Source organism: Aotus nancymaae, unplaced genomic scaffold (genome assembly GCF_030222135.1).
Source record: "Aotus nancymaae isolate 86718 unplaced genomic scaffold, 86718_ANA_hifiasm-v0.15.2.pri h1tg000036l, whole genome shotgun sequence".
NCBI classification, from domain to species: domain Eukaryota; kingdom Metazoa; phylum Chordata; class Mammalia; order Primates; family Aotidae; genus Aotus; species Aotus nancymaae.
The window spans coordinates 21,608,723-21,633,805 of record NW_026988450.1 but is presented as its reverse complement, the minus strand read 5'-3'; the positions used below and the strand labels follow the sequence as shown (position 1 = coordinate 21,633,805).

The window sequence follows — 25,083 nt, the reverse complement described above, 5'->3', positions numbered from 1 at the left end:
CACACTGAGGTTGGTGTCGTGGGGTGGCTAAGAGAGGGACAGCAGGGGGTAGGGAGGCCAGGAGGGATAACATGGGGAGAAATGCCAGTTACAGGTGACGGGGGGATGGAGGAAGCAAACCACCTTGCCAAGTATGTACCTATGCAACAATCCTGCATGATCAGCACATGTACCCCAGAACCTAAAGTACAATTTAAAAAAAGACATAAGCATATATGTCCTTTACTAGTCAATGAGAAAATGCCCTGCCCTTTAAAACATAACATCACTTATCTATTTCCTATTAATGTATACCTTATAAGTATATAAATTTCAACCTTAAAGAATTTTTTAAAAAATTCTTGTAGTATGAAATAATATTGTGTGCTGAAATATATGTGAAGTGAATATAAAATTAAATTTAATATACTTGTGATGTTGATACTTTACCTCTTGTATTCCTTTAGACATTGGAATAACTGGGATACTTGCTCTTTTCAACGTATGTATGTCTGTTAAAGTAGCAAATTTCGAGATATTTTCTATGTCACAAATTGGGGTATTTTTTTAGCAGCCTGTAATGCAAAGTAATTCAATATTCTACATAGTAATTTGTTACCACTATAAGTCCTACTTCAATTCAGTATAGTATTATTTTAATTATGAAAATAAAGCTTTTATCTACTTTCATCTGGTTTTGATTTCTTCATTTTTATTATATGATCCCTTTATAAATATTATGTAATTTATCTGTGGTTCTACTAAAATGTCTAGTTTTACTCTAACAAATGGAAGATCAGATGGCAGCCTTAATATATGCATTCTGTTTCTTCTCATCTTTTATGTCATTAGTAAAAAAGGATGGTTGTGATGTATAATGAAAATGCAGATTCATAACATGATTAGCGTGATGTAAAACAAATTTTTCAGTTCCTCAGGCATTAAAGACATTACTCTGGATCTGTGCCCATGTGTGTATACAAAGTGCTTTTTTTAAATATAAGGGCTTAGAATCAACCCGTTAACTAAAATGCCAATAAATCCCCAAATGACACACTGGAGGGAGACAATTATAAATGGTATCTGCACACCGGATTGTGTTTGATGGGGAGCTGAGTGTGAGTGGGGGTGGGAGGAGGATGTAGACATTTCTTTGCAGTCCTCTAAGAGGACAAGAAAGAGGGCACAATCTTGAAAGCAGTTTTAGGCACACTTCCGTGTATCTGCATGATTGGTACTCACAGCTGTAGAGCTATTTACTTTTTGGCTCATACTGTAAGGATGAGTGTAATAAATATTTTTTTTCAGCTCTAATAAAAATGGATTTTAATTTTTTGCTGTCTTCTAAAAAGCGAAAATCTTGTGGATGTAGTCTGTCCTAGGCCATTGCTTGCATGTACCTTGCCTGAGGCTTCACCCTGCCCCCTGGTTATATTCTTCTCTTTATTTTCTTCCACTGGAGTTTCATCTCCTATTGGCATACAGCAGCTTATAGAAGCGTGGCGGTGGGAGTGGGGGCAGGGAATAAAGGAGAGGTTAATGCAGAGACTGATAGGGCAGGAGAAGCCTCTTTCCTTCTATATTTGTTCCCATCAAAATTTGTCTAAAAGTATTACCATGGCCCTAATTTCCTTTGTTAATTTTGTGTCTAAAGATCTCAAGGATGTTGCACATGGCAGGGACAATGTGAGTAAAGGTGCTTGAGAAGCAGTGCTTGGAGCCACCAGCAGTTTAGGGCCATGGGTGATCCCGGGTCAGAGTGAAAAAAAGGACCAGATTTAGACTGTGGAGGGCATGGCCAGCTGCTTTATGGATTCAGACTTTGATAATTGTTGATGTCTTTTATTATCTTTGATAATGAGGTCTTGTGAACTGTTGGAGGGTTTTAAGTCCTGCAGTGAAGTGGCCAGAATGGCAGTCTACATGCTGGCTGCAGTGTGGATAGAGAACACTGGTGGCAGCGGGACCTGCTGGGAGGAGTCTGAGCCAGCAACACAAGGCGGGCAAGACCTTCCGAGACTGAGCACAGGAGAGGTAAAGGGGGCACCAGCTGGACTTGGGATTTGGCTTTGGATGTGGAGAAGGAAGAGTTGAAAATCTGTATGTTTCCAGTTTGAATCACTGGTCGTGCCCCACAGTGAAACAGGTAAATAAGGAAGCAGGTTTTAGGGACAAGAATGTAAGTTTACTTTGAGATTGCATTTAAAGTACCTATGGGGCAGCTAGTTGGTTACACTAAGAGGGGTGAGATTATGAGATTACTAGGGTAATGCTGAGTTGAACTTTGAAAGACAGTGGGGACTAGACATTCCAGACCAGGGAGCAGCACAGATGCATGAATGAGGAGATCAGGTTTGGGGAACTATTAGCATCTCAGAGTGACTAGAAGAAGAAAGCATAGACATACTGCAGAGACAGGGCTGCAGGCTGGAGAAGGCGGCTTATGCTGGATAACATGAGCAGTGGAAGGTCAGACATACCCAGGTCCATGCACATTTGTGTCTTTCCTCAACATCAGACTTCTATTGATGCTATTTGAGTCATAAAAACCATGAGCTACATGAAGTTCCCAAGGAGGCAATTCTCCTTAGTACTGCCCATTCATCTGGTAGCAAGAGCTGTGGGCTCGTAGGTTCAAGCCAATCCACAAGTCAGTTAATATTGCAAACCATACATAATAGTATATTTAATTAATAATACATAAATGTTATAGATCACACATTCCACAACAAAGTGACAGTTAACATCAAGAGGAAAGGGGATAGAAAAAGAGGCTAATGAACCAAGCCAAAGAGAGAGAAATGGACAAGGAGAATGTGCTGGGCTGATCCTGAGGGATTTCAACATCGTGCAAGAATAGTCTGTGATTTAGGTAGAACCTTCAGCGGCAGGTGCTGGGTGCTGATCCTGAGTGACAGCAAGACAGTGTGTGTTAAGACAGCCATCTCAAGATGGTGAAGTCCTGCTCTTTTATAGACACAGAGTGAGTGCTGACAGTAAAGAGTGTACCTGGTTACCTCTCTAAACTGGTTGGGTGCAGTCTTTATTGATTAGGCCAACATCTGGTTCCTGTTGGCATGATGCTTTTTGAAATGTGAGATGGAGTTTTTTCTAAGATGGAGTTACTTATGCCAAGGGTGTTCTATACACTGGATAAACAGGATTTTGAGCTTCACCTAAAATCTATGAAGGAGTTTAAAGTGGGAGATATGATGAGCTTGACATTTATAAAGATGGTCTGGCAGTGTGGGTACAGTGTTGAGGGCAGATTGGGTTTCGGGCACAGAAGTTTGTCTGTTAAGTCATTGCTATCACAGTTCATGTACAATTCAGGTGTGAAATCAAAGGCAATTTTATTTTTTACATCCTATTGCATCTTACTTCCAGGGACACTGTTGCAAAACAAAAACTTAACAACAACAACAAAATGTGCCTATTTCAAGAAACATAATCTCTTCAGGTACACAGGTAGTCCTTTCAGGAGTTCGGTCCTGGTGGTTCTGGCTTCTCCAGTGTACCTTTGCTCATCCTTCTCCCTGGGGTAATTGATGTCCCCAGGGGCTCGTGAGTGTATCATTCTGGCCTTAGTACCTGTGCTGTGCTGGGTGTTCTCTGTGGCCCCTGTAGAGATGAACTCATCTGGCTAAATCGCTGTGAAACCTGGGTGGGAGCAGGCACAGGTGTGGCTGGTCCTGTGTGGTCTTGTCCAGCATCATGCAGGTCGTTGGTCTCCACGGTCACCTCCAGGTTCTAGTGACCCATCTGTGGCCTCCTCCTCCTCACATAAGGCCTACACTTAGTTCATCAGGTTTCTCTGCACTTTCATGTCCTCTCTGAAGACCTGGGCATTCCTCTCCCTACTGTAGTGGGTAAGATTTTCATGCTTGAGGAAGCCTTTTATGTATAGAAAGAAATTCCCTCATTCACTTGTGCTTTGATAAATACTTGTTAATCCAAAAGCTGAAAGTCAATTTATAGAACTTATTTTACTTCTACATCTGATTATTTTTTACAAAATAAAAATTTCATTCACTTATTTAACTAGTTTATTTAATGCCTAAGTTTAATGGATTGAGTCTTCTTTAAACATTAGCAGCACTTAACCGAATTCTTTTAGCCATTTGAAATTGTGATTATGTCTATGACTTTAAGTTGTAGTAAAGGTTTAGAATATCCTGAAAGGCTGATTATCCTAAAAGGGCAATCCAATGATTATAAAATATATTATTTCACATATCTTCAAAATTAGTAATAAAGTATTCTGATATCTTCATTTCTTTACGTCTTACATGTTATCATGAAGTGTAACCCATATATACTTCCTTATTTTTAAAACCTTGTTTCTGTATATTCCTGGAGTTATGACAATCTGATCAGATCCCCAAAAAATATCACCTCATACTTGGCAAGATTACTGGATTTTATTACTGACAGTTTAATTTTGGTTTATATATTCTACATTCTAAGGAGGCTCAAACTTGAATTCATGATTTAGGCTTGGTCACCGTTCTTATGGCTATCACTTCTTAAGCCTACCCCGCTTTAAACAGTGCATGAGTTTGTATTCCTAGCAATCAGTGCCCACAACTAGAAGGTGCTTCTCTTTCTCTTCTTGTATGAAAGGGTCTTTCCTTACATCGTTATCTTCTATTAATATCTTCCTTAGCCTCCTTGCAAGCCTAATCTTAATGGCAGAAAGACTGGGGGTGGGAGGGGAGGATGGATCATAATTGCTGAGAAAGGAAAAATACATCAGGGTATAGTTGAAATTTTAAAATTTAGCTTTGTTATGTGAGAGATGGGGCTTTGGTTAACAATTGCATCTATGTGGTTATTGAGGCAGATATGGGAATGAGATCACACAGGAGAAGATGTTGGAGAGAGCCTGGTGTTTAAGAGGAAGCTGAGTCAGTAGGACAAGAACAACCCTAAAAAGAGACCAAGATGGAAGAATCGAAACAATGGGGCAAAAGGCAGTTTTGTGACAAGACCTCATGGGGAGAACATTTCAAAGAGGGAATGTCAGATGCAACAACTAAGACGATACTACAATGCTGCACTTATAACATGATTCCACTTATGTGAGGTACCTAGCAAAGTCAAATTCACAAAGACAGAAAATAGAATGGCAGTTACCAGGGGCTAGGTAGAGGAAGAAATGTGGAGTTCATGTTTAATGGGTACAAAGTTTAAGTTAGGGAAGATAAAGTTCTGTGGATGGATGATGGTGATGGTTGCACAACAATGTGGATGTACTTTGTGACACAGAGCTGTATGCTTAAAAATGTGTAAAATGGTAAATTTTATGTTATGTATTTTTATCACAATAGAAATGCTGAAATTAAGACAATTAAGATAAAGACAGAACTATGTCCATTGGATTTGCCATTGGAGGCGTTTGCAAGAGTGACTTCGGCGTAATGATGGATATTTTTATTAGGTACTGCTACATTCCTAACCAGCTCTCCATTTTATTTGTTCATGACTCTGTGGATTGGCTGAGCTCAGATGGATGGCCCTTCTGCTGGTATTACTTGGGGTCTCTCCCAATTTCTGTCAAATGGTGGCTGGGGCTAGAATGTTTAACATGGTTTCACTTTCATATCTGGCACCTTGGTGGGATGGCTGGTAGGCTGCAACTTCTCTTCCACCACATGGCTAGTTTGGGCTTCTTTCATGGTGCCTGGATCCAAAAAGTCTGTGTTCCTGGAAGATTACCTCTGGCATGCATGCACCATTTAGTCTCTGCCTGCTTTCTCCTTGCTAATGTCTCATTTGCCAAACCCAGAATTTTGGGAGATATGATTCATTGGGGGTCACCAAAGTAACAATCTACCATGATAAGACAGAAGACAGTGATGGATAAGAGGTTGATTAAGTAGAAAATAGAGGTAAGGACGTTTATATCAGGCTGCTGAGTACGGAGGCACATGAACATATACACAGAGACAGGAGTGAGCATAGGATATGGAGATAACAAAAAGGAGTCTAGGGCCGGGCGCGGTGGCTCACGCCTGTAATCCCAGCACTTTGGGAGGCCGAGACGGGTGGATCACGAGGTCAAGAGATCGAGACCATACTGGTCAACATGGTGAAACCCCGTCTCTACTAAAAATACAAAAATTATCTGGGCATGGTGGTGCGTGCCTGTAATCCCAGCTACTCGGGAGGCTGAGGCAGGAGAATTGCTTGAACCCAGGAGACAGAGGTTGCGGTGAGCCGAGATCGCGCCATTGCACTCCAGCCTGGGTAACAAGAGCGAAACTCCGTCTCAAAAAAAAAAAGGAGTCTGCTGCAAAGGGAGCGTGGGCAGGGCAGCGGGAGCTTCGGAGAGTTTGACAAGATAGTGATGAAAATTAGTTAACTTGCGGTAAATGTTCAGAGTTTGTTCAGGCTTTTTGTGTTTATGCCATGTTATTGTATGAGCAAGAAAGCAGAAAGAATGGAGATAAAAGCCAAATCAGTGGTGTTTATTGTTTATGCGGAGAGACTGGAGTCATCCTTAATTTCTTTCTTTGCCTGAAAACCACATTGAATTTACAACTTTTATTGACTCTAATTCCAAATATACCATATATCTGACCACATACCATCAGTTGCCCAGAGAAAACTCTGGTCAGATTACACTCCTTTCACCTAGACTACTACAATAACCCTTTAATTTGCCTTCCTGTCTCTATTTTGCTCTCCTGTAGTTCGTCCTCCACACAGCAGCCTTCCTTACACATAAATCAGATCGTGTCACTTTTCTGCTCAAAAACGAAAGCAAGCAAACAAAAACCACCTCTAGTAACATCTCATTACAACCAGAATAAAATCCTACTCCTTACCTAGCCAACAATGTCCCAGGCCTCACACCCAGCCCTGGCCCTGTTCTTGCCTTCTTGTTCACTATTATCCAGATTTCTTTCTTCCCTCCTACTTGCCAAGCTTGCTCCCTTTGAACTTGCTGTTCCTTTTGTGTAGACTACTCCCTCATTATCCCATTGTTTATAAGTATATTACCTTTTCATCGTTCAGGTCTCAACTCAAATGACAGCCCTCTTTGGCTAACTATAATAGCACTCACTGCTTCCTACACGGCCCTGTCTGCCAAATTTTACCTGAATTTGATTTTAAAACTATTTGTCAATAATTTATATACACACACACACACACACACACACACACACACACACACACACACCCCGTACATGGGAGCAGAAAAATATCTACTTGTATATTTTCATTTTAATCAAAATTATAGGTGCATAATTTAAAATTCAAATAATTCTATAAAAATTGTTGGCCAGGCGTGGTGACTCATGCCTGTAATCCTGGTACTTCAGGAAGCAGAGGCAGGTGGATCACCTGAGGTCAAAAGTTCGAGACCAGCCTGGCCAACATGGTCAAACCCTGTCTTTACTAAAAATTCAAAAATTAGCCTGGCGAGTTGGTGAGCTCCTGTAATCCCTGCTACTTGGGAGGCTGACACAGGAGAATCACTGGAATCCAGGAGGCAGAGGTTGCAGTGGGCCGAGATCGCACCATTGCATTCCAGCCTGGGCAACAAGAGCAAACTCTGTCTCAAAAAAAAAAAAAAATTGTTATGTAGAGGCTGATTTTTTGTTATGCTGTTCTTTTTTGATCTTTCATGTTTCAGGTATTATCTATTGACTTGTCACCATGGAAGATGAAGATTTGTCTCCTTCATCTCACTCCCACCCCCAACACATCCATATACAAATACTGCCAGTCCTGCCATTCTTCCAGGATGGGCATATCCTGATTTTTGTTGGATCAAAGTTTGGCATTTACATTATTCCACCCATTATGTAAGATCTTATAGCAGCAGGTAGTATTCCCATTTTTTAAAAATTACATATATTTAAGATGTACAACATTGTATCTTGATATGTAGTGATATATATATTCAGTATATATTTCATATATAGTGAAATGATTACTGTAGTCAGACAAATTAACATATCCATCATCTTCTCTAGATACTTTTTTTGTTTGTTCTGTAGTAGAGTATCTAAAATGTACTCTCTGCAAATTTTCAGTATACAATGCAATATAATTAACCATAGTCTTCAAGCAATACACTAGATGCCTAGACTTGTTCATCCTATGTAATTACAAGCTTTCACCTACACTTTTCACCTACATCTCCCTATTTCCTCCCCTTCCTTGCCTCTGGGAACCACATTCTACTTTTTCTATGCATTTGACTTCTTAAAAAAGTATTCTATATATAGATAAGATGATGCAATATTTTTCTTTCTGTGTCTGGCTTATTTCACTTAGTATAATTTACTCCAAGTTGTTAAAAATAACAGAATTACTTTTTTTAAAGCCGAATTATATTCCATTGTGTATATATACCACAGTTTCTTTATTCATTATCTGTCAGTGGACACTGAAGTTGTTTCTATGGCTTGGCTATTGTGAATAATGCTGCAATGAACGTGGGAGTACAGATATCTCTATAAAGTGATTATTTCATTTTCTTTGGTTGTCTACCCAGCAGAGGGATTGCTGGGTCATACGGCAGTTCTATTCATATGGCAGTTCTATTTATTTTTTTTTTTTGAGGAACTTTCATACTGTTTTCCATAATGGGTGCACCAACTTACATTCTTATCAATGGTCTACAAGGGTTCCCTTTTCTCCACACCTTCATCGACACTTGTTATTTCTTGACTTTTTGGTAGCAGGTGTCCTAACAGGTGTAAGGTGACATTTCCCCAATGATTAGTGATGTTGGTCATCTTTTTATATACCTGTTGGCCATTTGCATGTTTGTTTTAGAAAAATGTCTGTTCAGGTCCTCTGCACATTTTTTAATTGGGTTCTTTGTTATTTTCCTATTGAGTTATGTGAACTCCTTGTATTTTGGATATTAACCAATTATCAGATGTATGGTTTATAAATACTTTCTCCCAGTCCATAGGCTGCCTATTCATTTTATTATTGCTGTGCAGAGCTTTTAGATTAATGTAGTACCACTTGTTTATTTTTGCTTTTATTGGCTTTGCTTTTTTTTGTCCTTTCCAAAAAATCATCACCAAGACCAATGTCAAGGAGTTTTTCCCCTATGTTTCATTCTAGGAGTTGTATGGTATCAAGTCTTACTTTTAGATCTTTAATCCATCTGGAGTTGTTCTTTGTGTCTGGTATAAAATAACAATTCAGTTTCATCCTTTTGCATATGGATATCCAGCTTTCTCAGCACCATTTATTGAAAAGACTTTCCTTTTCATTTATTGAAAAGACTTTTCCGTCTTCTTGGCAGTCTTGTTGAAAATTAGTTGACCATATATGCTTGGGTTTATTTCTAGACTCTATATCCTGTTCCATTGATTTATGTGTCTGTTTTTAGGCCAGTACCATGCTTTTTTGATTATCATAACTTTGTAATAGAAGTTGAAATCAGGACACATGATGCCACCAACTTTGCTTTACTTTCTCAAAATTATTTTGGCTATTTGGAGACTTTTGTGGTTCTATATAAATTTTAGAATTGTTTTTCATTATTTCTGGGGAAAAAGCCATTACAATTTTGATGGGAATCATATTGAATCTGTAGGTTGCTTTGAGTAGTATGGACATTTTAACAATATTAATTCCTCCAATCTACAAACACAAGATACCATTTCATTTATTTGTGTCTTCTTCATTTCTTTTATCAATGTTTCATACAATTTTCAATGTGGAGATCTTTCACTTTCTTTGTTAAATTTGTTTCTAGGCATTTCATTCTTTATAATGCTATTGTAAATGAAATTGTTTTCTTGATTTCATTTTCAAATAGATTATTATTGGCATAAAAAATGCTTCTAATATTTACATGTTGATTTCGTATCCTACTACTTTACTGAATTTATTGATTAGTTCTAACATTTATTTGTGGAGTCTTTAGGGGACTTTCTACATATAGCATCATGTCACCAGCAAACAAAAATACTTTTCTTCCTTTCCAAGTTTGATACCCTCTATTTCTCTTTCTTCTCTGACAGCTCTTGTGAATACTTCCAGTATTATTTTGAACACAAGTGGTGAGAATGGGGATCTTTGTTTTGTACCAGATCTTAGAGGAAAAGCCTTTAGGTTTCTTCAATGGTTATGATGTTAGCTGTAGTCTTTTCATAAATGGCCTTTATTATGTTGAAGAAATTTCCTTCTATACCAATTTCATTGAGAGTTTTTACCATGAAAGAATGCTGAACTTTGTTAAATGTTATTCTTGCACCTGTTGAGGTGATCAGGGATTTTGAAATTTCATTCTGTTAATGTGGTGTATCTTATTGATTGATTTGGAATGTTAAACCAACCTTGAATCCTAGAGATAAGCCCCACTTGGTCACGGTATATAACCTTTTGATGTATTGTTGAATTAAGTTTGATGATTCCTTTTAATAATTCAATTCTGTGCTCTCCCCTATTTGTTTACCTCTCCTTTGCTTATGTTCACATGTATCCATATTGTATTAATTCCGTCATTTTCATGAAACCATTCCTGGAGCCTTCTGATATTCTGCAATCTGGACTGTCATACCTAGGGCATAGCTGTCATCCTAGAATTTCCTTTTCCATGAGCACCAGAAATTATATGCATCTTTCTCCTATTTAGATTATCTATTTTGTAAAGGAGGTTTGCTTCGTAAGTTTAATGGAACACATCCTGTTAGCTTCCTGAAAAAGGACAGGGGAATTAACTTGATTGGAAAATTAACTTTTTGAGAATTTACTTGTCTGAAAATGTTTTACATTTAATTTAAATATTTAATTTTTCTACTTATAAAGTTTAGTAGATTATAAAATTCTAGGGTGGGAATTATTTGTCCTTAAGGAATTTGAGGCCATTGCTTTACTACCTTCTAGAAATACATGTTCCAATTAAGAAGTCTGAAGTCATGAGCTAGGCTTTGTATGTGGTCTGTTTTTTCTCTCTAGAAGTTTGTAGGGGCCATCCATTTTGTGTTCTGAAATTTCCAAATGATATCCATTGGTGTGAGTTACTTTAATTCTTTTTATTCTTTTCATTGAGCTCTTTCAATCTGAAAACTCATGCCCTATGAAATATTTTAGAATTATTGGTCTAAATTTTAGCTTTTATCATCTCTCCTCTCTTTCTGAAGCTCCAATTATCTGAGTGTTGGATCACCAGGACTACGACTTCTCATTTTGTTTTATTTTCTATACTTCTTTCCTATTTTCTATCTCTTCTTGCTCTCTTCTCTGGGAGAATTCAATAGTTTTATTTTTCAAGCCTTATTGAATTTTATGTTTCTGTTATCTTACTTTTTATTTCCAAGGGCTTCTTTTTGTTGTTAGAAGTTCTTTTAAAAGAAAAAAAAATTATTATTGTTATTTTTCTATCTTGTTTCATGGCTGCAGTATCTTCTTTTATTTCTTTGATCATATTAATGGGAATTTATTTTTGCTTTCTTGACATTTGCTTTTGTCTGATCTCTGTTTCCTGCAAGTTGCTTTTCTCTTCATTGGTTTCTATATTTCTTGAGAAGTTTTCCTTAGACTCTTAATAATTCTTAATTGTTGGCTTATATTTAAGAGTAGGGCACTTCAAAATTGACTGATGTATAATGACTTGTTGCCCATGGTTTTTACTTTGGAGTAATCAAGTTGAGTTCTCTCCTTAGGAGGTCCTCAGGTATAAGTGGCATAACTCTTTCCTTTTGGGCTGGTCTGAAACTCAGTGAAACCAGTTTAGGATCCTGCCTGGTTGATCACTGGCTAACAGTGATCTGGGAACCCTAATGAGGAAAAGTTATGCTGGAAGGGAGCAGGGGCAGTTATCCCAGCATTCAGTGTGAGTGTTTTATAATCTGCCTGTTATCACAATAGTGCCTGCTTCTTCAGCACATCTAGGGCCTTTCCTACAATCCATAGTCTACTTGTTCTACTGACTATGTAAAGCTGACTATGTAGAGTGGGGAAAAGGGTCTTAATGCATCTTATACTGACTTGTACCCAGTCCTCCTTACTGTAGTCTTACTTGTGCTTCCACTTGCAGAAGTACCTGGTAATCACCAATTGTTAAGACTTTGGGGATCGAAGGAGTTGGGTGGTGTAAGTTGGATTGCTTTTCAGCTTTTCTTACTGCCAACTTAGGATTCAGCTTTCTTATATTTGCTAAGTGAGTTACTAATGGTTAAGATTTTTTTCCCCACTTTTAAATTTGTTAAGGCTAGATGCAGTGGCTCATGCCTATAATCCCAGCACTTTAGGAGCTCAAGGTGGGAGCATCACTTGAGCTCAGGAGTTTGAGACTTGCCTGAGCAACAGAGTGAGACCTCGTCTCTACTAAAAATAAAATAAAATAAAATAAATAGCTAGGCATTGCGGCAAGTGCCTATAGTCTCAGTTACTCAGAGGCTGAAGCATGAGGATCGCTTGAGCCTGCCAAGTCAAGGATGCAGGGAGCCATGATTGTACCACTGCACCCCAGCCTGGGTGACAGAGTGAGACCTTGTCTCTAAATTAATTAAATAATTAATTAAAATTTGTTACTGTTTTCCTATTTCCTGCTTTTCTTCATTCTTGGGGATCTGTGCCTTAAAAATAAATCCCTTTACTGGTGCTCTAGGGGATTTCTAGATAAAGCAAAAATAAATGCACATGTTCAGTCAGACATCTTTTCATTTATTTACACTCTTCTATGCACATATAATTTTCTTAACTGTGGGAATTCTGTCTGCCTTGCTTACTGTTTCATCTATGCCCATAGTACCTGGCACATACTAGATGCACGATAAATATTTGTTGACTGACTGATTACTGGCTGACAGACCAGGTAACTAAATTTGTTGGTTAGATTTCTGAACCACCCAAAAGCTGCAAAATTTGAAAATGATGGTGTGTGGATACACCTACAATGAAGTATTTCTGAAAGGCAGGACATGTGAGTTTTCTTTTTTTTTTTTTTTTTTTTTTGGGTTTCATCATGTTGGCCAGGATGGTCTCGATTTCTTGACCTCGTGATCCACCCGCCTTGGCCTCCCAAAGCGTTGGGATTACAGGCGTGAGCCACCGCGCCAGGCCTCTGTCTAACTTTTATGTACAGGGATGGCTCTGGAATTTCCTTCTTTATTTTTATTTTTATTTTTTTAACTCTATTCCTGGTGGTAGGTGAGGCTCTGCTATTTTTTTTTTTTTTAAAGAGAAAGAGAGAGAGAGAATAGGAAGGAGGAAAAAGGAAGAGAAAGAGAGAGAGAGAATGGGGAGGAGGGAGAAGGAAAAGAAAGAGGGAGAGAGAATGGGAGTATTGCTTTCTTGCCCAGGCTAGAATGCAATTTAGTAATGGGTATTGAAAACCTCTTTTATACTGATAATTATACTTAATGATGTAGTCAGGAAGGAATAAGGGAAGAAGATAACAAACAAACAGCCAACCAATATTTAATTTAAACCTATGAAATGCTATGCGATTACTGAGGAGTGATTTACTTCCAATTATATAGTCACCTTTGGAATAGGTGTGAGGTGGTAACGTATGTTTTGTGTATTTGAAGTGGAGAGTTCTATAAATGTTTATTAAGTTTACTTGTTCCGGATCTGAGTTCAAGTTCTGAATATCCTTGTTAATTTTCTATCTCGTTGATCTATAGAATCGTTAGCTCTTCTTGTTGCATTGATCCTTTTGCCATTATGTAATGTCATTCCTCGCCTCTTTTGATCTTGGTTGCTTTAAAGTCTACTTTATCAGAGGCGAGAATTGCATCTCCTGCTTTTTGTTTATTAGTTTATTTTTATTCTCTGTTTGATTGGTAAATCTTCCTCCTTCTCTCTGAGTCTTTGTGTATTGTTGCATGTAAGATGGGCCCGGATGCAGCATACCGATGGGTTTTGGCTTTTTATCCAATTAAAATATATATAAGTTTAATACCGGCGTTTGATGCTAGCTGGCTGTTTTGCCCATTAGTTGATGTAAATTTTTTATTGTGTTAAAGTTCTTTGCTTTTTGATATATTTTTGGAAAGGCTGATATTGGTTGTTCCTTTATATGTATAGTGCTTCTTTCAGAAGCTCTTGTAAAGCAGGCCTGGTGGTGGTGAACTCTCTAAGTACTTGTTTGTTCGCAAAAGATTTAATTTTCCTTCACTCATAAAGCTTAGTTTGGCTGGATAGGAAATTCTGGGTTGAAAGTTCTTTTCTTTAAGGATGTTAAATATTGGTCCCCACTCTTTTCTGGCTTGTAGGGTTTCTGCTGAGAGATCTGCTGTAAGTCTGATAGGTTTCCCTTTATGGGTAACCTGACCTTTCTCTCTGGCTGCCCTTAGTATTTTCTCCTTCATTTCAACCCTAATAAATCTGGCGATTATGTGCCTTGGGGTTGGTCTTCTTGAAGAATATCTTTGTGGTGTTCTCTGTATTACCTGGAGTTGAATATTACCCTGCCTTGCCAGGTTGGGAAAATTTTCCTGAATGATATCCTGAAGAGTATTTTCCAACTTGGATTCATTCTCTTCATCACATTCAGGTACACCTATCAAACGTACATTAGGTCTTTTCACATAGTCCCATATTTCCTGGAGACTTTGCTCATTCCTTTTCATCCTTTTTTCTGCATTCTTGTCTTCTCGTTTCATTTCACTGAGCTGGTCCTCGACTTCTGATATCCTTCCTTCTGCTTGATCAATTCGACTGTTTAAACTTGTGCATGCTTCGCGAAGTTCTCATGTTGTGTTTTTCAGCTCCATCAATTCACTTATATTCTTCTCTAAATTGTCCATTCTCGTTAACATTTCATCAAACCTTTTTTCAAGGTTCTTAGTTTCTTTGCATTGGGTTAGAACAAGTTCTTTTAATTCACAGAAGTTTCTTATCACCCACGTTTTGAAACCTGCTTCTGTTATTGGAACACACGTGTAATCTATTAAGCCTTGTTCCGTTACTGATGAGGAATTGCAATCCCCTGTAGAGGGAGAGGCATTCTGATTTTCAGTATTCTCTACCTTTTTACGCTGGTTTCTTCCCTTCATTATATATTTGTCTGTTTGTCGTCTTTATAATTACCGACTTTCTAACTGGGTCTCTGACGTCCAACTTGTTGATTCCCTGCGCCGAAATCTGAGCAATCCACTGAGCCGGCCAAAACAGCGGTGTTAAGATTGATGGTGCTTTTCTGCCCGGGAATCTCCGGACTCTGCACCAAGAACTGGCGTGCTAAGGCACCAGCAAAACCGCCACACTGGCCACAAGAGTCGCCCTGGCGACCCGTGGAGCTCCTCCACTGGGAATCTCCTGGTCCGTGAGCCACTAATATTCGTCTGAAAGTGTGGCGTCCTCTCGTTCTTTGCGCTTTCACTGGGAGGTACGTGCCCGAGCTGCTAATCATCAGCCATCTTGGATCTCTCTCGTGAGTTTTCTTTAAATATACTTTCATCCTATTGCGTACTCTTTTAAATTTTTAAATTAATTTTTCTGATTATTTTGGTTAGGAATTTAAAAGGGAAATACGAATTGGTATTTACGTAACAGTGTACTTAGGGAAGAATATGACAGGTATAGCTAGAATGCAGTATATGGTGGCTTTTTTTTTTTAACAAAACTGAACTTTTCATTCCATTTTCCTGTTCCATTTAAATATATACATCATGTGAATAGAGTGATTTCAATTCTGTTCTAAGTCCTTAATTTCCTTGGAGTTTGGTTGTTCTCTGTTGTCAGGATGGCAAATTCCTAGCACAGTTTTTAAGGACTCAATTTTTTCCAATATGTTATTTTAAGTATTTTTGTGCATAGAATGAAATTAACGTTCCTATAATGATAATGTCCTAGCCAGTCCAGCTTTATAGTTTTCAATGGAAGGAAAATATAACAATGTATAAGACAAAAAAAATGAAAACAAAGGAAATCCAAGGAAATCATTTTTCTTTCACAAACCAAGGCCATGTTCCATCAAGTAGACTTGTGTGCATGTATTAATTAATTTAATGACATCAAGCACCTACTTTGTGCTAAACTCTGGAAATTCACTATTCCCTATTTGGGCACTCATTACACACTTATTTATATAAGTTGATTTGAAATTAACTTTTTTGTTGCTATTTTTCTTTCTATGGGAGCTTTACCATAGTAGTAAACATTTTCATTCCGATGCGGTTTTGGCAAGGTGTGTAACCCTGCATCCATTTTATAGCTAGCAAGTTAGAAATTATAAATTGAGAGAATAAGTAATGTAACAACAGAGGACATAGAGAAAGCCCATGTTGAAGCCAGAATTATAATTCACTTGAATCTCTGGTGCATTTGTTTTAGTCTGGTGAGTAGTACCCTTGCCTATAGAGAGATGTTAATAATTCTACACACTTAAGGAAAAGAATAGCATTTCAACCTTGTACAATGATAGACATAAAATCTAAGAATATAGAAAGATGGAATAGGAAATCAGGGTTGCCATATGCTGCTTTAAGAAGATTTTAATATGAAATATCTAATTATTTTTTTCTTTTCAAGCATAAGTCATTCATGGGTTGATAACAGGCATGATTTTGGAAAACTCTACATACAGAGCTTAAAGGTGTGGTCCCTCCTGTTTAATAGTCTTCAATAATTAATCATGAATACATTTATTTGTGATGAGTTAGGTCATCCAGATTTGTGTCCATTTTTAGGTTTATAAAATGCAATTCCTCCCAAAAGAGACAGGTATACTATGATGATACTGCAAATTTCAAATGTATAAAGTCTGCATATCTGAAAACATTGTCTTTTTCCTTTAGAATGTATAAGTCAAAAGCAATCACTCTTTTTAAAAGGACTGGGATTCCTGAGCAGGTTTTTGGATCATCGTTTTGAATAACAAATTCTTCCTCCTTTTTTGCTGTGTTTTTGTCTTGTCCCTCCTTCACCTTCTCCTTACCCACTCTTCTGCATCCACTCTCCACAGGCAGGGAAGATCCTCTTCTCAGACAAGGACAGGAAGGAAAGTGAACAGCAATCCCAGGAGGCCAAAGCTAATGGGGGCTTTGCGGATCTTTCAGCAGGGGTTGTCAATGATAATCGTGCAGCAGAGGGCTCCTCTACGGGCGCTCTGACCTCTTGGTAAACTATTTGTTTCTTCTTATATTGATTAAAAAACAAGCCCCCAGCCTGTAACTCTCTATCAACCAGGGTGTTGTTTTTAAGAATCTTCCACATTTAAACCATTCTAACTCAAAAACCCCAGATCCTTGTTGTTTTACTCTGCATTTCAGATAAACCAGATCATTAATGATATTAAAACAGAATCCCTGAAAGACGCAGAGAATACTTTCCAGGTTTATATTTTTTGAAAGAACGTGAATCACATGTTTCAATAATCAGTAGAATACCCCAAATATTAAACCATTTAAAACAAGCATTCTTCTTAATTATGAGTATCTAAAGACTGGAAAATGTTTAATCTTACTTACATTTTGGTTGCAGAAAGGCATTCTCTTTTAAGTATTTGAACAAACTGAAGCTATTGTTTTCTTTAGTATTTTATAGAGAGTCTACTTTCTTTTTCCCTCACACTATAGCATAGTAAAGTAAAACCCAAGGACCCAAGACAATCTGATTGCTTGCAAGTATGAATCTAGGTAACCTTACAGCCGAGAGAAACCTCCAGGTTGTATACCTATTGACATTGCTTAATAAAAACTTCCAGAATAATGGTGCTTCTGGTTGTGTTTCCAATAGCGATGTGATTGCAGTGCACTGTGGATTAAGTTACTGATCCTTTGAATTCTGACCTTCTGTCTAAAACAGGTTTAGAGGTTACTTTTTTTTCCGATTTGGGAGATTGAGGAAGAAAAAGTTAATGCTGCTTGAAGGAAGAAAAAAATTCTATAGGTCATTAGGTTTGGGGGTTCCCTCTCCCTACTCTCTGGCAATTCCTTTGTAAAAATAATAATAGAGTTCTTTGATTCTGAATACTTAAACTATACATCCAAATGCACCAGAAGTTGTGAAGTACACTTTTAATATAATTATTTCCTCAGTGAATAAATTGTTTATGATGTAATAACTAATAAAATCAAAGCATATCATTCTGGGTAACTGAAATTAAGAAAGGCAAAATGTAAGAAATTGATATAACTGTGAAACAAGATGTGCCTATAATTGCTTGTTGTAACCTCAGACTCTTTGCTTTTCCTTTTTAATATAAAGAATAAGTTGGGAATATTTATAATCTCTAGGAAGATGATTCACCTTTTTGGATATATAAGGAGAAAAAAAACCCATATCTCCTGATTTGATCATTTCAAGTTTAAGAATTTTTTTTCTCTATTGACCATTTAATGTAATTTTATTTTTGAATCTGCAAAGTAACTTGCAATATGTGTTTGGGAATAATCAGCTACTATATAGTGATTTTTATCTCTCCCATATTTAACATATTATTTTGATATATATCAATATGTATCATTTCAAATATCACACACCTTTCTGGATTTATTAACTTTATGGGCTATCACCTTACTTCAAAATGATGATACAATGAGGAGACATTAATATCCCATTGCTCCATCTACCGTTTAGAAGTGACTTTGATGGTGCTAGAAAAATGAGGCAGGTTCCAGAACAGATAGTGAGGAAAAATTACTCATATTTTAAAAAATCAGGATTCATAAAAAATATAAAATGCCTAGCAAAGTGCCTGGCATGTAGTAAGCACTTTATAAATGCTAATTCCCTTCTTTCCTCCATGAGCTATTCATTGTTTCCAAAGAATTTAAAAACTGTGAAGCCAGCTGTCTTGAAACCTGAAAAACACAAAGCAAATTTCCAGATCCTTTTACATGTTTTGGGAGGTGCTGACAAGATTGGTTTTGCCCATGGCTTAGAGGAAAAAAAAAATCTTAAAGAAGAGACAAGCTGGGTTTTCTAGGTTGCTTCATGTCAACAGAAACCCATTTTACAGCGTGAGAAAGCAAAATAACGTATCACTGAGATTAGACATATGCTTCCAGGACCAATCATTTACATAATTTTTGGCAGAAAGAAGAAAAAGTACCTGTTTGTCATTTTGGAAAATCAGTTGATTTTAAAATAGGAAACCTGCGTTGTCAATTTTTTTTAAGTACCTATATTATCTCATCTCCTTTTCTTAAAATCTACCACCGCCCTTGCTATCACTATTAGTTTCAAGAAGTGCTGCTCAAAGTTTCTATTAAGAATAATAATTTTTTAAAAAAACATCCGATAGGCAGTCATTACTACATAGGATAACAAGTTTTCCACCCTACATAAATAAATGTTATTATTCATATGTAATAATCAACGTGTTCTTTAGAAAGTCAGGAAATAGGTTATATTTTCATATTGCGTTGGTATAAAGACTGTAATATATATTAAAATAATTGTCCATGGTACAGTTAATAGCTAATTACCTTCTTTACTGTTAAAAGCTAATCATGTTGGAGTTTGAATGGAATACATTTCACAAAATACTGGTAGACATTCAGTTTGGCAGATTTAATATCATTCTTAAAATAAATAGAGGATGTTTTACTTGGTTGCATTTCAGCAGAAGACTCCTGGGAGCAGGACCCTCATTGTAGGTCTCGTGCTGGTGGGGAAAGAGCAGGTCATGGAAGTGACCACTCCAAATGTCAGCAAGGGTCATAGTGTTAGCCATCCAGACACGGTTCCAAAGGCTCCATAAGAAGCCAGGGAAGTAGTGCCTGGCATGGACCACAAGAAAAAGAAATGTTTATGAAACCAGAAAGACTGGAAGTATAGTATTTTGGAATACTCTATTTGTTATTCTACTTTGAACAGTTTGAATTACAAAATGTTGAATACTTCCACATACTGATTTTAATCATGTAGAAGAAGAAACAATGACTGGGATTTTGCTTTTTAAGAAAATGCATTAGTCTTTAATTGCTGATTATATTTTGCAACTTACTATACTGTTATTTTTGAGAAATAACCATCTCATAAGAAGTATAGAAACCAAGAGATTACTAAACTCTTGGACCAGGTGATAGCATGAATGCTGACTTCTAAAGTTATTTCAAAGTAAACACAAATAGAAGAAAAATAACTTCAGAGTACATCATTTACTGACAACTTCACAACTGTAAAAGAACTTTATTTTCATTATTGGAATGAAAAGGAAAAGGAACACTCATTTTTTATCCTTTACTTTCTCAGTGTTTATTTGTTATACTTAATTTGATCAATCAACTGTTTACTCATGAAGTTTTAGAAAAGTCCAAGTTACCTTTTAGATTGTTGTAATGAGTTCCTTGTATCTGTCCTTGTCTCTCTTTCTTTCTCTCTCTCCTATATATATGTAAAAAATACTATTGCATATATACATATATATGACTTTTGCTTATTTTTGTGATCATGCCCTTAACCTAAAACACTAAACCCTTCTACCAAAATTGAAGACTTTCTCCTTATAACCAGGCAGGTATCTAGGCAACCACTGGCTCTGTCAGATAAAACCTGCAATAGAGCATGTGAAAGATATCGTCTCCTTGAGGATTTTCAAACATTTCCTTACAGTTGAATATTTCAAGTGTTTTCCCTTTCCAGATAAAATTATGTATTTATTATTGGAGAAAAGCACATTGGAAAATTTTAAAACTCCTTTTCATACATTTATGTATTGAGATTTCCTCAGCAAACATGAGATAGCAATGTTTTATTCTATTACCTGTTTTTACTAGTAGCTATGTTCAGCAGTTTTCCTAAATTTTGTAGTTATATGTATGACTGTATTTAGGGAACAATTTAGTCCTTAAAGTATATGTTAAGTTACATAATACAGTTATAGTTGGTGAAGATTTAGAAATAGGAGGCTATCAATACACTACAAACCTGGTCTTGTTAATAATGGCTTAAATGTTGGTTGTTAATCATAGGATAACTTGTTTTGGGTTTAAATTTTATGGTATAGTAGTTATTACATATTGGATATTCAGAGGTAGTAACCATTCACAATTTATGGGTAAATGTGATTGTTTTTAATCCATCTAATTTTGCTTCAGGAAAAGGAAACTATTTAAAAGTAGTAAATGTGCACATGGGTGTTACTTTTAGTCAGTGACTAAGCTCTTTGTTACAAAATTATGAAGCATGAGCTATATCGCATCAATTAGTGGTCACATTACATTCATCATGCTTTTACTAATTTTCTTCATAATTACATGCATCATTTATTTAATATTGTGTTTGGTTATATAAATAAAAATAATTAAATTTCAACATAAAAACGTAATATGATACATTTGACTATAATGTGGGCAAGTAACTTGTATGTAAATATGACATACTTTACATTAATATTCCCACTGTTTTGATTTCATATAGTTCATATATTCTAGATTTTTCAATATAACTTTTCATGGATCAGAAAAATAATGTATTGTTCTCTTATGTCTAAAATAATTTTGAAACAATGGGCAGCATGAATACAATAGCTAAATGTAAAATTTCAAACATTGTTTAATTCTCTAAACCTCAAATTTTACATTTTATAGAGCTTAGAAATAAATGTGGTTGCAAAAGTATATACTGTTTGATATCATAGATTGAATTACTATAAGATTACATTTTATCTGGCAACACTAGAAATCTCCATTACAAGTTGTATTTTATTTTCTGCATATATACTTTAGTATATTGAATAACTGACACTTCTGGTCTGAGAAAGTGCTGTAGGAGGTAACATAATTCTATTTCTGCTGCATATATGAACAGATCCAATAGCAATCAACTGTTTTTTGACCTGGTTTCCCAAATATGGTAGATGCCCATGATTCCTTGCTGGTACTATACAAAATGAAATCCTAGGTGAGTTTGCAGTTTAAGCTGTCACTTATGTTTGACAAAGTGTTCTTTTCTGAGGAATTCAGACTGGCATACTTTCGGAGGTGGGGGGGTCTCTATTGAATTTTGGTCATTAGAAGCTTTTTATTTTGTTTGCATCGGAATGGTGTTTTCATTTACAAATTAGCAGTATAAAGTTATGATTGTGTCTATGTGTTTCATTAGTTGATGATCTGGAAATGTATTATAAGGTCATGCAATAAGTTATTGTGATTTAAAAAAAAATTTTTATATCAATCAAGAGCCTAAAAAATGAAGATTTTTTAATATTTTTTAATAAAAAGGCCTAATAAGTGGAATAGTATTACATGGGTGATGACAAAACAGTTTGAAGAAAAATCCAATGGGCATAAAGATTTTATTTTAGAGCACAAAATTGGTTACGATGAGTGACTAGTATCAAAATAAACATTTGTATTTGAACGTTGGTATATGGCTAGAAAATTAAGATACAATCATTAGTCACATGAACGATGCCTTCTTTGAATATTTCAAATCAACATAATGGTTAAATCTTATCCCCAAAGTCATGTATCTACATAAAACATGTCTTAACTGAAGCTCACCTCTTTAGGTGAGTGTTACAGACTCTCATGCATAGATTCTGAGGTCAGTAAGAATTTTTTTTAAAAGAATAAGCTGTAAAGGAAGAGTTCTAGATAACATGAATCTTTTCCAAAAATCATTTAAAAATATTAACACCGAAACATTATCTGATTCATAGCCAAGGAATTGTTCACCGAAGACTTGCCATTCTAGAAATCATTTCAGATTCATCCTTCAGGCTTTCATTATGAAACTGATAATAGCTTGCACGTTTGCTTTTTCACTTTCTACTTAAAGGGAAATGGCCATTCTATTTTTTATTTCCCCCAGACCTGTTTCAGTACTAGGTACGTTAGAAAAGAAATTCTGAAAAGTAGTGGATTCCTTAAGTTTCGGGGCCTGAAAAAAGTTTTGGAAAAGTGTAAAAGATAACGTGTAAAAGTGTAAAAGATAACTACTCTCCAAAGATCTTAATTGGTAACTACTGTTGCAAGAGGAGATGTGTGTGTGTTGACCGTGTCTCAGAGAAGTTATTCTCACACAGCTGTTTATTCAGATAGCGTGGGGCGCGTTCATTTACATAATTTTTTTTTTAAGCAGCAAGGTTGAGTCAGAGCAGTGCTCCTTTCAATTGTGCGTTTAAACCAATAAGGTTAGGACAAGAGAATAGCTGTGGTTTGCGTTGCAAAAACCAAAAAAAAAAAAAAAAAAAAAAAAAAAGCCCCGAGGCTCCATGGGCAGACCTACAAGGCTGCGCAAACAAATCGAGGGATGAGATTCTGCTGTTTCTTTGTCTAGGGTTCTCAGATGCTATCTGCGGCTGCTGTTTGGTGGGGAAGGAGCGCTGGGCGCAAAGCTGTTACCAAACAGAACGGTGGGAGCTGATGGCTCCGAGTTTGGGGCGAGGTAGAAACTCTCCAGTGCCACTTCCGACTTTAAGCCTTCCTGTTGCCGTCCACTGTGGCGGGTTTCTTCCTGGGGAACGCGTTTTCGCTCAGTCGCTCGGCAGCCCGAGCCTGCGGCAGCGGCCAGGCGCCTGCCCCCTGCGCCGAGCTTTCCCCTGCAGAGGCGCTCCGCTCCCAGAAGCGCCGCGACTGCACCAGAGTGCCTGAGAGCCCTCGCGCGTCCCCATCCAGGAGCAAAACTATGTCAGGAATGGAGGTTTGCTAACCCAGAAAATTCGAAGGAACACATTAAACTGGTGGATGCAGCAGATGTAAGCCCTGTAAGTACAAGCTGACTGTTTGAAAAATTGTAGTGACTGACAACAGCTGTCCTGTGGGCAAAGCCCAAGCTAACAGGAGAGCTTTTATTATTGTTTTGATTTGTTTTCAAAGAAAAACATTATGGCATGGGGAAAATTATGACACTTTGTACCTAGTACTTTATGAGCCACAGGGTTCCATCCTAGAAGTAGAATTCCTAACCTCCAAATTATGAGTGATTAGGATCATTAAGAGATAATTACAAATTGTTAACAATTACTTTTGTCATGCTCTAGATAAATAAATATAATACAGGGCCATATTCTTGCAGGGAGATGACTTCATATCTTTTCCGAATTGCTGAACAAATCTCAAATACATTTATGTGGTATTGAATAAAGCGGTACATCTATGTTCATTGCAACACATAAATAACTTTTCTTACCCACTTTAATTTGATGTGAAAATGAGGAAGCATTTAACATTTGAAAGGACAACAGATAACAATAAATTGATAGCACTTTTTAAGGAAGGAAATCTTTTTGTTTCAATAAACGAATTTCCCAAATGTTATGTTAAACAAACTTAACTTAGAAAGATGATATAAGAAACATTTACCCAATTAATATTTTTTCTCTTATTGACACTTTGTAAGGCTTGAATGGACCTTGAAATTAAAAACAAGATCTGTAAACTTTTGAATTATTTAAAAATATTTGCCATTCAAAGTCAGTATATGAATTGTTAATAACTCATGGGTTTATATTTCTTGGGAAGAGTTTTTTTTGTTTTTTTTTAACACATTTAAGCATAGCACTTGCAAGAATTCAGTAAATTCAGAGCTGTCATTGAATTTAGACAAACATTTTTACATTTTATTTCTTAAAAGGACAAGGGATGCAAAAAGGCGATAGTTAAGCACATAGTGTAGTTTTACAGGTTTGGGATTATTTTATAATGTGTCTTTCAAGGTAGGTTTTATTTTATGCTTGCATGAGATTTTCCTCCAACAGTCTGGGGTCTGAGGACATGCACACATGTATAGTCCTGCTTTTGCATTATCAAATATTTGATATTTGACTTTCTCCATGCTTGAGTTCTCCTAAGGCCCAAAGTATTCAGTAAGTGAGCAAGCAGTCATGGATTTTCAATCTTTCAACATTCTTTGCGGTGACAGAGAAGTCTAATTTAGCCACTGTTCAGTTTTAGAGGGCCAAATGGAAGTCAACTGCTGTGTGAGTTTCAGACACGATAAGTGATTTTCTCGAAAGAAAATTTCCATTGTGAAAATCATGTAAGAATACATTGTAAAGAAGAAAAACACTTGCAAGAATAAAACCACTTGTTTAATCAAATATCACAACTATTTCATTCAACATTATAAATAAATTGATAATGAAAACAATCCTTTAAAGCTATAGGTAGCATCTATGTGGTTTAAAAATCTGTTTTTGTTTTTATGCGGATTTTATTTTGTCGTTTTCTTTAAACAACGTATTGCAAAAAGTAACATAGTAGACCTCATTAAAATAAT

The 25,083-nt window shown here is 36.5% G+C and overlaps 1 protein-coding gene across 11 annotated transcripts in view; it reads left to right on the top strand.

Annotated features, from left to right (window-relative positions):
- Positions 1-25,083, top strand: part of EYA1 (EYA transcriptional coactivator and phosphatase 1) — a 343,456-nt gene that overhangs the window by 155,871 nt on the left and 162,502 nt on the right. For 4 of the 11 annotated variants that reach the window (XM_012463632.2, XM_012463633.2, XM_012463630.2 and 1 more), the window contains exon 1: positions 23,075-23,569. The exons of 6 other annotated variants lie outside the window; for them this stretch is intronic. The gene's annotated coding sequence lies outside the window, so the exon portion shown is untranslated. Of the gene's footprint in view, positions 1-17,012; positions 17,032-23,074; positions 23,570-25,083 lie in introns of those variants that run through there. One more of the 11 variants, XM_012463626.2, reaches the window with a different exon arrangement.